This window comes from Anopheles gambiae, chromosome X, assembly GCF_943734735.2.
Source record: "Anopheles gambiae chromosome X, idAnoGambNW_F1_1, whole genome shotgun sequence".
NCBI classification, from domain to species: domain Eukaryota; kingdom Metazoa; phylum Arthropoda; class Insecta; order Diptera; family Culicidae; genus Anopheles; species Anopheles gambiae.
The window spans coordinates 4,007,519-4,019,852 of NC_064600.1; the positions used below are offsets into that span (position 1 = coordinate 4,007,519).

A 12,334-nucleotide genomic window follows, 5' to 3' on the forward strand; every position below is an offset into this window, starting at 1 on the left:
TACTTCCGCCTGACTAAACGATCGAAATGACACGCTTCTTGCACTGAAATAATTGCTCCTCAGTGTGTGGTTCGTGTGTCTGGCTCTGTGCATCAGGAAGTTGTTGCTTTCCTTTTTTGTCTTTTTTCTTGTTGTTTTTTTTTCTTTTTTGGGCGAGCGCGAACTGTCATGTGTCTGGTGAAGAGAACAGAACGCTTTAATTGAAAAAAAGCCAAACCTTTCTTCAAACCACCGACGATGGGAGGGAGAGGACCGTGCCCCGCACGAACGCATTCCACACGTTGATCCGATTTTAGACGAGTCACAAATTTCCCTCATCCTATTAGGCTCCACTATCCGCTTATTGGGATTCTGGGTACTTCGGTTCGTTCCCGATTTTCGTTCGTTCTTTCCTTCTTTTTTTGTTTTGTTTTTGGTTGCCTTTCCACCACTGAGCGCTCGTTCGCTCGTGTTCAAGTTCAATACCGATGCAGGGCGCCCTTCCGCAGTGGGGGGAGTGTCATCCCGAGTGCCGCTCGTCTAAATGCTCATCAGCAGCGGCGAAATCCAACCGCCTGAAAACGTTCGTCCATCGGTGGAGGAAATTTCTTGTGCGAGACGATTTTTCAACTTTTCTTTCATCTGGGGGCTTTACTTTGATTTCGACGTGCCTCGTTCTCGATTTCCCGATGGCGGTGGTGTGGAGTGGGAAGGGGACGGGTAGCGGAGAAGACCTCACGAGGTGGATATTTATTTTGGGTTCATTTTTGCCTCCTCCGGATCGGGACATCATAGCCGGAAGCAGCCGGCACTGGCTCGTTATTATCATCTGCTTTTCTATCATCATCATCATCATCATCATCATCATTGGCAGCAGCAGCACCACCTTCACCAGCAGCATCATCATCGAGGTCGTCATCATTCAGCAGACGCTTCTTCGCTACAAGCGGTATCGTCAATACATCATTTATCTTCAAAGAATGTATCGAGTGATGACTTTGGCTAGGATTGGTAGATTCTTTATGCTTCCTCTCTCTCTCTCTCTCTCTCTCTCTCTCTCTCTCTCTCTCTCTCTCTCTCTCTCTCTCTCTCTCTCTCTCTCTATCTCTCTCTCTCTCTCGCTTTCTCTCTTTTTTGCTCTCTAGAGTTATCAACTGCTTCTTCTGATCTCTTGCCTTCCCCTCCATCGATCCTTATTCCTTTGAAAACGCTTCCCACAGAACTCTCCCAATACTTGTTAATTTCCCCGCCCGGACCCCGCCGCTCGAAGTGATCGGCCAGCAATGACCTCCAGCATTTCGAACGCGTTTCGGCACAGTTTTTATGCGCACTCACAGCTATTGGCAAGATGAAAGTATCGGGGCAAAACCTACTCCAGGAGAAAAAAAAAGCCCTCCCCGGGATGCCTAACGGTCGTTCTCCCCAACCATTTCCAACGTTCAGCGTCGGACGCGGCAAGCAAGAGCGTCCTCTGCTAATGTCTGCCACTAAATCATGATGGATCGTGTGTGTGTGTGTGCGGTGTGCCTTTAGCTGAACTATAAATTATTTTTCGATGATGCGAAGAATCGGTGTTTGGCCTCGGACAAGTGGACATATGCTTCCCGCAAGCAAGGGGATCATGTGTGTGTGTGTGTGCTTGTGTGTGGGAGATGTATCGTTTGCACCCGGAGGGTAAAGGTTACATCAAACGCCCACTATTTGCTCTGTATGTGTGTGTGATAAAGTGGTGCTGGTAATGGAGACCAGATTTCATTCAATTGTTGCCCTTTCCCCTTTCGGTGTCTGTGTCGTCTCCGTACAAAACGTTACCAGTTGGAAGAGGGAAAGCCCGGTTGGACTGTTTAATTGAAATTAATTCGATTCTGAAAAGCCCCATCTGCTGCCCCCACCGCTGCCACTGCCCAAAATTGCATTCGAGCAGTGCTTTTGATGCCATTTATTGACTTGTTATTAGTTATTTTTGTGCTGTGCTCGCTCGGTTTGCTCCCGCACGGTCTTATCGTAGCGCTAGCATCCACCCACATTCCAGCTGCATACTGTCACACACACGCACACAGATCGCACCACACGATTGCCGCCATTTAGTGGCGTGGGGAGGCGTTTTCGCCGAATTTAGTGCGCAAAATGAGCATCAGTCGCAACAGGACCACATGGCCATTTGACGCCCACACTCGTCACAGACAATCGAACCGAGTGGCACAGTTTCGGCGAAAGGTTGTTGATGTTCGCCACAATTAGCTAGCCCACACACACACACACACACACACACACACACACACAGACAGAGATGCTGTCGGTGCATGCAAGCGCCCACAGAAGACACAAGGAACAAGGATCCGAACTTCCCCCGAAAAGGTTCATATATCACTTTTCTCATCTGTAACACTGCTGCTCGGGCGCTACCGCCTCCATTTCGAGGTTATTAAGCGCTTACCTAGGAGCCATTCTAAGCGACAAAACCAATCACTCCCACACACACACACACACACTCAGCCACAGTACAGGTATTGGAGCGCGAATGCCTCCCGAACACAGGAGCCTATCCATTTCCGGACCAGGCGCCCGCCGAACCAATCGAACCCGTTTGGCAGCTCGGCGGACGAAACAAACGAAAACGCGGTCTCCGGTGCCAACCGGTGATGCTTTCATCTTTCGAGCGTGCTTAAAAACGACCCTCATATCCTTCCCCTCCCCCCCTCCTATTTCCTCGTCCCACAAAAAGTACAATGTTTGCAAAAGTGTCTGCGGAGCGGTCCGGCCTCTGAAGCGAACACAACCTTTGAACCGCATTGCAACCCGGCGTACGCACTTTGCTTTTCGGGATGATAAAGTGAGCCCACTCTATTTGGACAGCTATCACTCGGGCGCGCGTCATGATCGGGCAGAGCCATAGCAGCACACCCGGGCCGATCGTGGTGCGCCCGGGCGCACACACTCGCTGGATGGCTGAGTGCTGCAGTGCACACTACCGCAGGCTTTTGGAGCGAATGTCGCTTTTGCCCCCCCTGTTTGATGTGGCACAATCGTTCAAGGAACGTTTCAGGCCATTGCAAACGACGTTTAAAAGGATGTTTTGATTGTTTGGGCGGGGGGGGGATGCACTTCTTGATAGGGAGTTGCATTGCATTAACATTTAAAGCATCTTGAGCTCCACGTCGTTTATTTGAACAATCGATGCGGTTGAAATTTCAAACGCTTGAAACCAATATTACAAAACAGAACTTCTGTTCAGCAACATCACTTTTGTGGTAATAGTTGAAACAATTGTGTAATTAACTGGAGATGCTTGTTATTTCATTTATAAGAAATTGTAATTAAATTACTAGACAATTCCTAATGTTCCAACCATTGCACAGTGCAAGCAGACCGGAATGAAAATCTTTTTTTTTTTATTTTAGATTTCAATGCCGGTAGTATTTTTGCTTTAAAGTTGATACTATTACATTAGCAAAGGTAAAAAATTAGACTTCTAAACCTCGTGGATTGCAAGGAAAAAAAATCAAATTGGAGAAATGTATGATTTCCTTCATACTTAGAAAAATGGAGGGAGCATCTTTCAACTACAATATTTCAAAAAGTATTGGTTTGATTTTGGTATTGGTTTGAAAGTTAATAGTGTTTCGGAAAGGTTATGTAATATCCTTTAAAATTATGCCTTTTTCACTTTAATAATATAATTTTCATGCAAGTTATGGTAATAAATATAACAAGAAAACTTAAAATAAATAAAATATTTGTCTTCAACATGGTAAAAATCTCTAGAGTTTAGTATTTTAACGTTTTCGCTAGTACTACACAGTGTAGAATGACTTGTTATAAAGCTTGTGTCCAAAAATCAAGATGCACTTTTCGCAACTTTGGAAGCTACATCATATTTTGTAATTATCAGTTTTTAAAGAAGAATAAGCCATATTACTTCTTCTAATAGTATTACAAGGTTGCCCACGATTTATTGGTCGGTTTCCATCAATTTTTGGTGGGTTCCCTTAATTTTTTGGTGCGTTCCCACGATTTTTTGTTCGTTTCCCAGATTTTGTTGGTCCAATTGTATTTATATCCACTAGGAAAATACCAATAAATTATGGGAACGAACCAAAACTCTATGGGATACGACCAAAAAATCGTGGGAAACCCTGTATCTTATGTGAGATTGTAAATCACAAAGGTTATTTAAATAGCAGGCATTTAAATTGTGAGTATCTAAATCTAAAAAATTGAGCAAATTTTTAAAAATAAAATTATGAATATGAATTAAACATCACAGCTGGAATGTTAAAATTATTTTGTAGTTGGTTGTGCACATCCTTTTCCATCAGTATGACAGCTTGGTGAAACTCTCTCTCTCTCTCTCTCTCTCTCTCTCTCTCTCTCTCTCTCTCTCGCTCTCTCTCTCTCTCTCTCGCTCTCCCTTTCCCTCTCTTTAAATAACCTAGAAAGCAGTGAATTGCGCGATTGCTTTTCCTTGCCGCAGCGAAACCAAACTTATCCGCGATTGACATATTGCCACGCGCCTATCGGTGGCATTATTTCCGACCTTTGCGCGCGCGCGCAATGCTCCCCCGTCCCCCCGTCCCCATAGGGCAAATTTATTTCTGTTCAAGACCTTTACCTCCAACCCTCTTCTCGCCTCCCCTCGAACTGTTCTCGATCTGTTACGATTAAAATCAACATTTAGTAGAATGATTTCAAATGTGCCACATAGCTCACACTCCGGTGTTTGCGCGAGACAGTTAGAAAAAAAAAGTCCAATTGGATGGGTTGATTTTGGTCTCGCGTTGGGGAAGTAATTCCTGGGCAGGGAATGCCGGCTGCCGTAAATAGATTTGCTCCTGCTGCCTGGCGCTCTTGGCAGCGGCAAGAGCCCCATCAGAATGCTAATAAAGGACGATACTTCCGTTCCGAACGATGCTCGACGGATGGGGCGAAATTTAATCCAATGAGAGGACGAAACGAGACTAGCAGAGGGCAAAAGCCTGGAGCACATTTTTACTCCTTTTTTTTTGCGGACGCAAACCCTGCGCAAAGAGCGCTCTGGCAACACAGCAAACGCGCCCCTGCGAGCTACAGTTGTATCAATACCCTGGTAAGTTTAAAAATGTATGACACATATTTGTTTCACTGCAAAAAAAAGCAGTTTCGCGCAGGAGGGCGGGGGGCCTACCTGCCTCCTCGCCAGCGCCATTTTCTAATCCAATTGCACGAACTTAAATCGCAACTGCGTGGGCATGCATGCAACGAAAAGGGAAAGCCGCACACGCATCCCGTTACGCAAGCGAACGGGGAAGGGAAAACAAAACCGTGCAACGATGGCATTTTCCGAGCACCGGTCCGGCCGTACATCATCGCCATCACGTACACACACACACACAACCTTGGGTCTTTGCAGCAGCAGCCGGAAAGGATTTTCCTCCACTCCTAGCTGCTTCGCTTGATTTGCTTTTTCTTTTTTTACCAATACACCACTACTACACCCACGACCCAAAGGAAAAGTAAGGTTAAAGTTGAATACTTTCCAGTTTGCTGATGCGTACGGTCACTACTTTGCCTCCCGCTTGTCTCTTTTGTATGGTTTTGATGGTCATCTTTTTTTAAAATATATTATTTTCAATCGGAAATTAGTTTTCTCAGCTTCTCACCCCTTTCCGGGCGTGACAATTATTGAGCTCGTTATTGCGATTAGCTTCTTTTCTTCCTCTTTTTTGCCTGCTGCTAACCCATAACGTTCCAGTAACAGCTTTTCTGTTTTCAAATGAGAGTTATTTACTTTGTGCCGGCTTTTCACGGTTAAACTTGCGCAGAAAGAACGGCGAAAGCCTGATGTTTCTCTTTTCTCTCGGTATCGCGAGGTTTGTGTGGGTGCTTGTCGCGGTCAATTGTGAAGTTGTTAATTTTATTTCGAAACAACACCTTCAATGTAATAAAAGATGTTTTGAAAAATGCAGAAAAAAACATGTAAAAGTAAATTAAAAAAAATAAGAACAAGATCGTTTCAATACTCATGCAAATGGGCTGAAGCAGTAGGAAGGATGCTTTTTTTTTCTTCTTCCTTTTTTGTACGCCAAATTAAACGCAACGTACAACCCTTGCGTATTTTCTCCTTCAGCATTGTAAAGCGTCCAATGTAAGCAAATGCCGCCTCCCCGTCTTAAGCGCGACCAATAAGCTTAACAATTGCTAAACGTTTTCGCTCGCTTCCGTCCCAATTTACCCCCAAAAAGCCTTCGCCCTCCCCCTGGAGGGGGGGGGGGAGGGGGGTACAGTTTTCACCCAGCAACTGGCCGGCCAAAGGAGTTTTCATGCTCACTTGCACACGCAAATGTTTATTCGTTTATTGTAACATACCCGCAACCCGTGTGTAATGCTTCCCCTCCCCCCCCCCCCCACCATTGAAGCACCTCTCGAGTATGTGTGTGTGTGTGTGTGTGTTTTACCTTGCCCGAGAAAAATAAAGCAAGCCTCCTCCCCCCTCCCCCCCAAACAAAAAAAAAACTCGCGCATTTTAAGCACCCATTTGGGGGGGGGGGGGGGGGGATGGTGCTGGGCTGGGAGGGAGAGATTATTTATTTTTCCCCGTGTAAAACAATTCGCTGATGGGAGGAGCGTTTGTTTTCCTTTTTTGTTTTTTTTTTTTACTTCGAGAAGGAGGTGAACAACTTTTTCTGGCCCGTCCCACTCCCATCCCCCCCCCCCCACCCACCATTCCGCCTCCCAGCCTGTATATTTGTACGTGTCCAGCAGCGGAACTCAGGTACCGGGGAGATAAAATAATGCATTGTTGAAATAACACGACAGTTAGGGTGGGGGGGGGAAGGGGGGAGGCGGGGTGGTACGACGCAAAAGGGACAAGCGCGGCTGTATGCAAATTTTGCGCGAGTCCGCACACCTTCACACATACATGCCGAAGTTGATATTAACATTTCAATCCCCAAATTTCAAGCTTTTCCAACCCCAAGGGGGGGGGGGGGGTCGTGGCAGGTGGAGGGGTTGTTGGTAGTGTGGAAATAAAAGCGTCAATTTTGCCAACGATCTTGTAAAGGGCGTGCTTTTGCTCGGGTTTTACCACCCCCTCCCAACCAAGCGAAGCCGAAAAGCTGCCATTTGGAATGGAACTCTCTACATTTCTTGGTAGCTATGTGTGTGTGTGTGTGTGTGTGTGTGTTCAGGCTTGCTTTACAAAATGCTGGACACATATACAGATCCCCCCCTCTGCCCCCTTCCGTGAATGTAGGGTTTGTAAAAGCTTCCGCAACAAATCGAACAATAAAAGCGCGCGCGGCAAACGGCAGGCGCGCACCAAATGGGACTGCCTGCGGGAAACGCTTCGGTGCAAGCGGAATGGAAGGGATGGCGGTGAGGGGGGGAAATAAACAATTGTGAATCCTTTTCCCTTTAACCCGCCCGCTTCACTCACCGCCACTACTGTAATCCCCTTCCCGGAATTGCCCCTTCGGCCGTCGGCTGCAAACGGAAAATTCAAATCAAACCGAATAAAAATGCTTTTCCGGTTTGCTTCCAATAAAACCCGGACAGCTTTGCCTACTCTTCGTTCCACTAGAGAGAGAGAGAGAGAGAGAGAGAGAGAGAGTGAGTGAGAGCGAGAGAAGAAGAGACCAAAAAAGAAAAAGGAAAAACGGTGGGTGGAATATTTTCACCAGCGAACAGATTTCAAACCCTCCTCTGCCAAAACCTGAACCGGAGGAACTGCTTTTGGGCATCCCACTTTACTGCTGTATTTTCCGCGCTGATACAACCTTCGCCCCCCCCCTCCCCGCCCGCTCCCTTCGCTTCCTAATCGGGCGGGCAGTGCTTAAAGACGTTTGCGAAAAGAAATCGCAGGGGTTAAAACACGCACTAAAATAACTTCACTAAAAACGACGGGAACGTGCATGAACGTTGCGCTGCTGATTTTTAACACCACGCGTGTGTGTGTGTGCGCGTATGTGTGTGTAAAGAAAAGGAAAAAGAAAACAGGAAGAGCAAGGGGTGGACTTACGCATCCTTTCCCCCAGTTAAGCAGATGCCCAGTAGGGGCTCGGATGGCTGGGATCAAACCATTTAGCGCCCGGGTCATGTGTGTCCCGGGGGCCGTACGAGTGTGCCCCGAGGGCTGTGGCTTTTATGTTTATTGTTGTCAAACGGGGGGGCAACAGTGCTTCCGTGTGTCCCTTCCTGTGCGTCCCTTTGCATGGACGGAATGACGGGAAGCGGAAATGCTGACCACCGGCACCGGGGGTTGAAAGGGTTTTTTTTTTGCCGCATTTGCGCTAACATTTGACTATTAGCAACGACAAACATCGCAAGGGGGTTTGAAATCGATGCCGACCGATCAATCTGATCGTTTTGGGACGAAGATGCGCCCCGATTTGGCGTCCCAGCGTAATGTGGGAGGGGATGTATCTTTCGACAAACGCCAAAGTGGGAAAATCCCTTACAATTTGCATAAAATCACACACACACACACACACACACACACACACACACACACACACTTCGGAAAGGCAGTTTGAAGACACTCTGGTTGGAATAGTTTCAAACCCCCATTGCTGTTTGCTGAAATGGCATAAATACTACAAAACACAACAAACAACAACAACATAATCTTTTCAACCGCTTTTTGGTAAATTTCGCGGTTTCCCATTGTTTTAGAAGTAACAGCAAACAAACACCGCCCTTAAAAACGCATCTGTACGCAACGCACATGAAAACACGTCACACTCGCCCATCCTGGTCACGGCACCAGCTAGAACAAAATCCACTTGAAAGCGTTAGCGCGCCCAGCTGAATTCGATTTTTGTTTTTTTAATTCCACCGCCGTGTGTGCACACTTCCATTCTGCTTTCTGGCTGTTCGTACGTCTGTCTGGCCGTAGTTACTGCCCAGAAAGGGCTCGATGTGGCTCGATAAAGAAATTAAAACAATCCAGCACCACCAGCAGCAGCAGCACGTTTTGCCTCCATCTCCAGCGCGATTGCACGAAGCCGAAGCGTATTTGAACAAAATTCAAAAACTCAGCCACAAACACACACATGCAGACAAGAGTGGAGCAGATAAGCCCTTTTGCTCCCAACAGCATCAACGATGCAACGACGCGACGAACCAGATCCAGAAAACTAGCAGGCCCCACTGCTTTTTCGCTTTACTGTACCATCCCTCGCTTTGCCACTTGTATGCAATCGTGTTCTTATCTAAAGTGCTTTCTCTGCCTACCCTCTCACGACCACCCTCTCGATTGCGATTTTATTTATTGGGCTGGGGGACGCGGGCCGGTGAATGTTTTGTTTGCACACACACACACACACACACATACATAGCCGCACTACACAACTTTCGAGCAGCTCATCTTGGAACTGGGGCTGGATTTGGAAGGCTGTAGAGATGGCGTTTGTTTTACTTTATTTCTTCTTAACTGGCGGGAGTGTGTGTGTGTGTTTTTATTAATATTTGTTCGTGTGGGTGTGCGCGTTTTTTTTTATTTCTTCTTCTGAGTGCCGATTGCATCCCAAATGGCTTCCCCTGCATGCATTGTGCACTTAAATTGGTACGGTATGGATTTAATTAACACCATCTCAGTCCAGTGTTGGGGAGGGAGGGGGGGGGGGGGGTGAATGGTCCACCCATGGGTTGCAACCACGTTCTGAACACACACACACACACACACACGGGTGTCCCGCAGCGAGGCACTGCGCAAGGGTTTTGCTGATTAAACGGAAATACATTTCCGCTCGCCGCCATCGCACACGATATCCATCTTCCCGGGGGCCATCTGGCCAATAAGGCAGCAGGCGGGAGAGAGTGTTACGGATTGAACGGGTGAATGGTGTCCCTCTCCCCCTTCTCTCTACTTCTCTGATTCGTCTGAATTAAAACACCAACAAAAAGCGCTTCTGATCTCTTGATTTGAGGGGATGATATGGCGAAATGAAAGGAAAACTCGCGAAGGGAAGGAAAACTGCACAAAAGTGTCCCGTCGTTCTCCTGCTATCTCTTTTACACGCTTTTTGTTTTCTGTACCACTTCAAAAAAAAATAATAAAAAATCCCAAAATTAAATCGCTGAGCACCAAAACGAGGATAAAAAAAAAAACAACAACAGTGCTGGCGTAAAAAAGGTAAATTCGACTAAAAACAGCGTACAGTAAAAAAAACGCTGTAAGTGGAAATTGTAATGAACGATGGTGCAAAAAAAAAAAATGGAAGTGACCGGAAATCTCCCCCCATTTTTTGTTGTTGTTGTTGAGTGGACTGCAATGTTGCAAGTTGGTCGAATGTCCTTTTAAAAATCGGGCCGGCCAGCGATAACCGCAAATGTGTGCCCGCACATAATTGAAAGTCCCCGCGCGGTATGCGAACGATGGCGTTGGTTGGGAAAACCAAAAAAAAAAAAAAGACAAATACAACAGGAAAGAGTCCAACGGGGGGGGGGGGAGAATGAAATTAAATTTCCAAACACTCCACACGGCCGGCATCTTTGCCCTTCCATTTGCCCCCCGCTAGTCGCGGGGCTTGTTTGTAATATTAAAATTGACATCGTTTCAAGTGGTGGAAACATTTAACCCGTACAACATCATCGGCACCTCGTGATTGTGCTCCTCCCTCCTTCCCTCGCTGCCAGGCTCGCTGAGCTGAGCTGTTTGTATCTGATTTTATCTGACACGATTTATGATCAAACAGGGCACACACGGGCGCGCTTACCGCAAATCATTATCGACGTTGAAATGCCTTCCAGCATTCCCCAGTACCACCTGGAATGGGGCGTTAGTGGGGGGTGGGGGAGAGAGTAAAAAAAAGACCAACACACACACAAACAGACACTATTGACGAACGTCAGCTGGCACCTCTGGCTGACATATTTGATCTTCTGTAAACATCCCCGGCCCATCCATAAACCTATCGGAGCAACACAAATTGTTCTCTAATTGAGCTTCGCAACTAATACTTTTTTTTAAATTGTTTTTACTCTCTTTCCTCCCATTTGGCAGGTATGATTTCACACCTAAAACTATTACGCTGATAGACGAGAGAGGGCGAGCGTGCTTGACGTATAGGTGCAGCAGCCCCATCACCACCGACCGAACTTTCCCGCCGCCTGCAGGTAAAGCAATAATTGCTTCACGTAAACAATGGTTCACAATTTAAGTGCAGATGTTTGTTAAACAAGCTATCCATCACCTCGAGCACCTGATGATGCTTCTGGTGCTCTGCTCCGGCTGCTGCTGCTGCTTCCCAGCCCGGCGGGGGTTTGAGGTTATGTACACAATCATTATCAAACTGCTGTCCCGCTTACTCACTCACACGTACACTCACTCCTTTTTGTTGTTGGTTTTAATGGATGATCTAGAAGGCTGGGGGATGCTGCCGGTGTGCCTGTGTAACTGCAGCGCGCTACTAAAACCCCCAAAACCCATCGTTCATCAACGACTGTGTGTGTGTGTGTGTGTGTGGTACAGTAGTGGTGGGTAGAAATGAAAAAAAAAATTGGAGCTGGGTTCGGACGGTTCCAACAACTTTCGGAACCAGTTCCGGCGGGTAGGTACAACCAAAAACAGTCCGGAATCATCTGTACCCATCCAGAACGGTTCGAAACCGGCTGGAATCGGAACTGGTTCCGAATGATTCCAGACGAATCCGACGGTTCCGGGCTCGATTCCGGACGATTGCAGACGGTTGCAAACAATGCCGAATGATTCCGAACGATTTCAAACGATTCGAGACGAGAACGGTCGGTTCCTGGCACGAGTCCGGATCCGAACGATCTCAGACGAAGCGGTAACGATCCCGTTTCTGTGGTGTCGACACAGGAATCAACCTAGCCGGAGCGGAACGCTCTAGAAAGCTCATCTCCACTCGAGGACGATAAAACTGACCGAGAGCGTTGCACTCCTGTAGCCACACGCTTGCACAACTCCAATAAAAAGGCACACACACACACACACACACACACAGAGGTGATGGTTGGAGTTGTCCGGCTGTTTGTGCCGGACGCTGCCCGCTCTATGATAGATGGGACAGTGACAGACAAATATTTAATTTCAACGAAAACACTATATTTATTCAGCACCTGGTCCTGGCTCAAGGCTGCAGCAATTGAACAAACTACTGGAGCAGGACGGGCGGAGGGATTGGGCGTGGAATTGTATAGGGTCATGAGGAGGGAGGGAGGAAGCAAACTACTACTCGAAACAGGGTAAACATTTGCTCACCGATAAATCGAGTGGTTCTAGAGCTTGTGACAGAGCTGTCAGAACGCGCAGAAAGAGAGAGAGAGAGCAGAGGGCAGCATTGTTTTGTTATGAGGCTTGCATCCAGTCGGCTCTATATTGACAGATTGCCCAATTATCCTTCCAAAGAGCAGT

At 47.1% G+C, this 12,334-nt stretch overlaps 1 protein-coding gene across 7 annotated transcripts in view; it reads left to right on the forward strand.

The window, feature by feature from the left end:
• The window catches only part of LOC1272049 (irregular chiasm C-roughest protein), a 73,075-nt gene that overhangs the window by 14,990 nt on the left and 45,751 nt on the right, over positions 1–12,334 (forward strand). The window contains exon 3 of one of the 7 annotated variants that reach the window (XM_061644207.1): positions 10,961–11,073. The exons of the other annotated variants lie outside the window; for them this stretch is intronic. The gene's annotated coding sequence lies outside the window, so the exon portion shown is untranslated. The remainder of the gene's footprint in view (positions 1–10,960; positions 11,074–12,334) is intronic. 7 annotated transcript variants of the gene reach the window in all.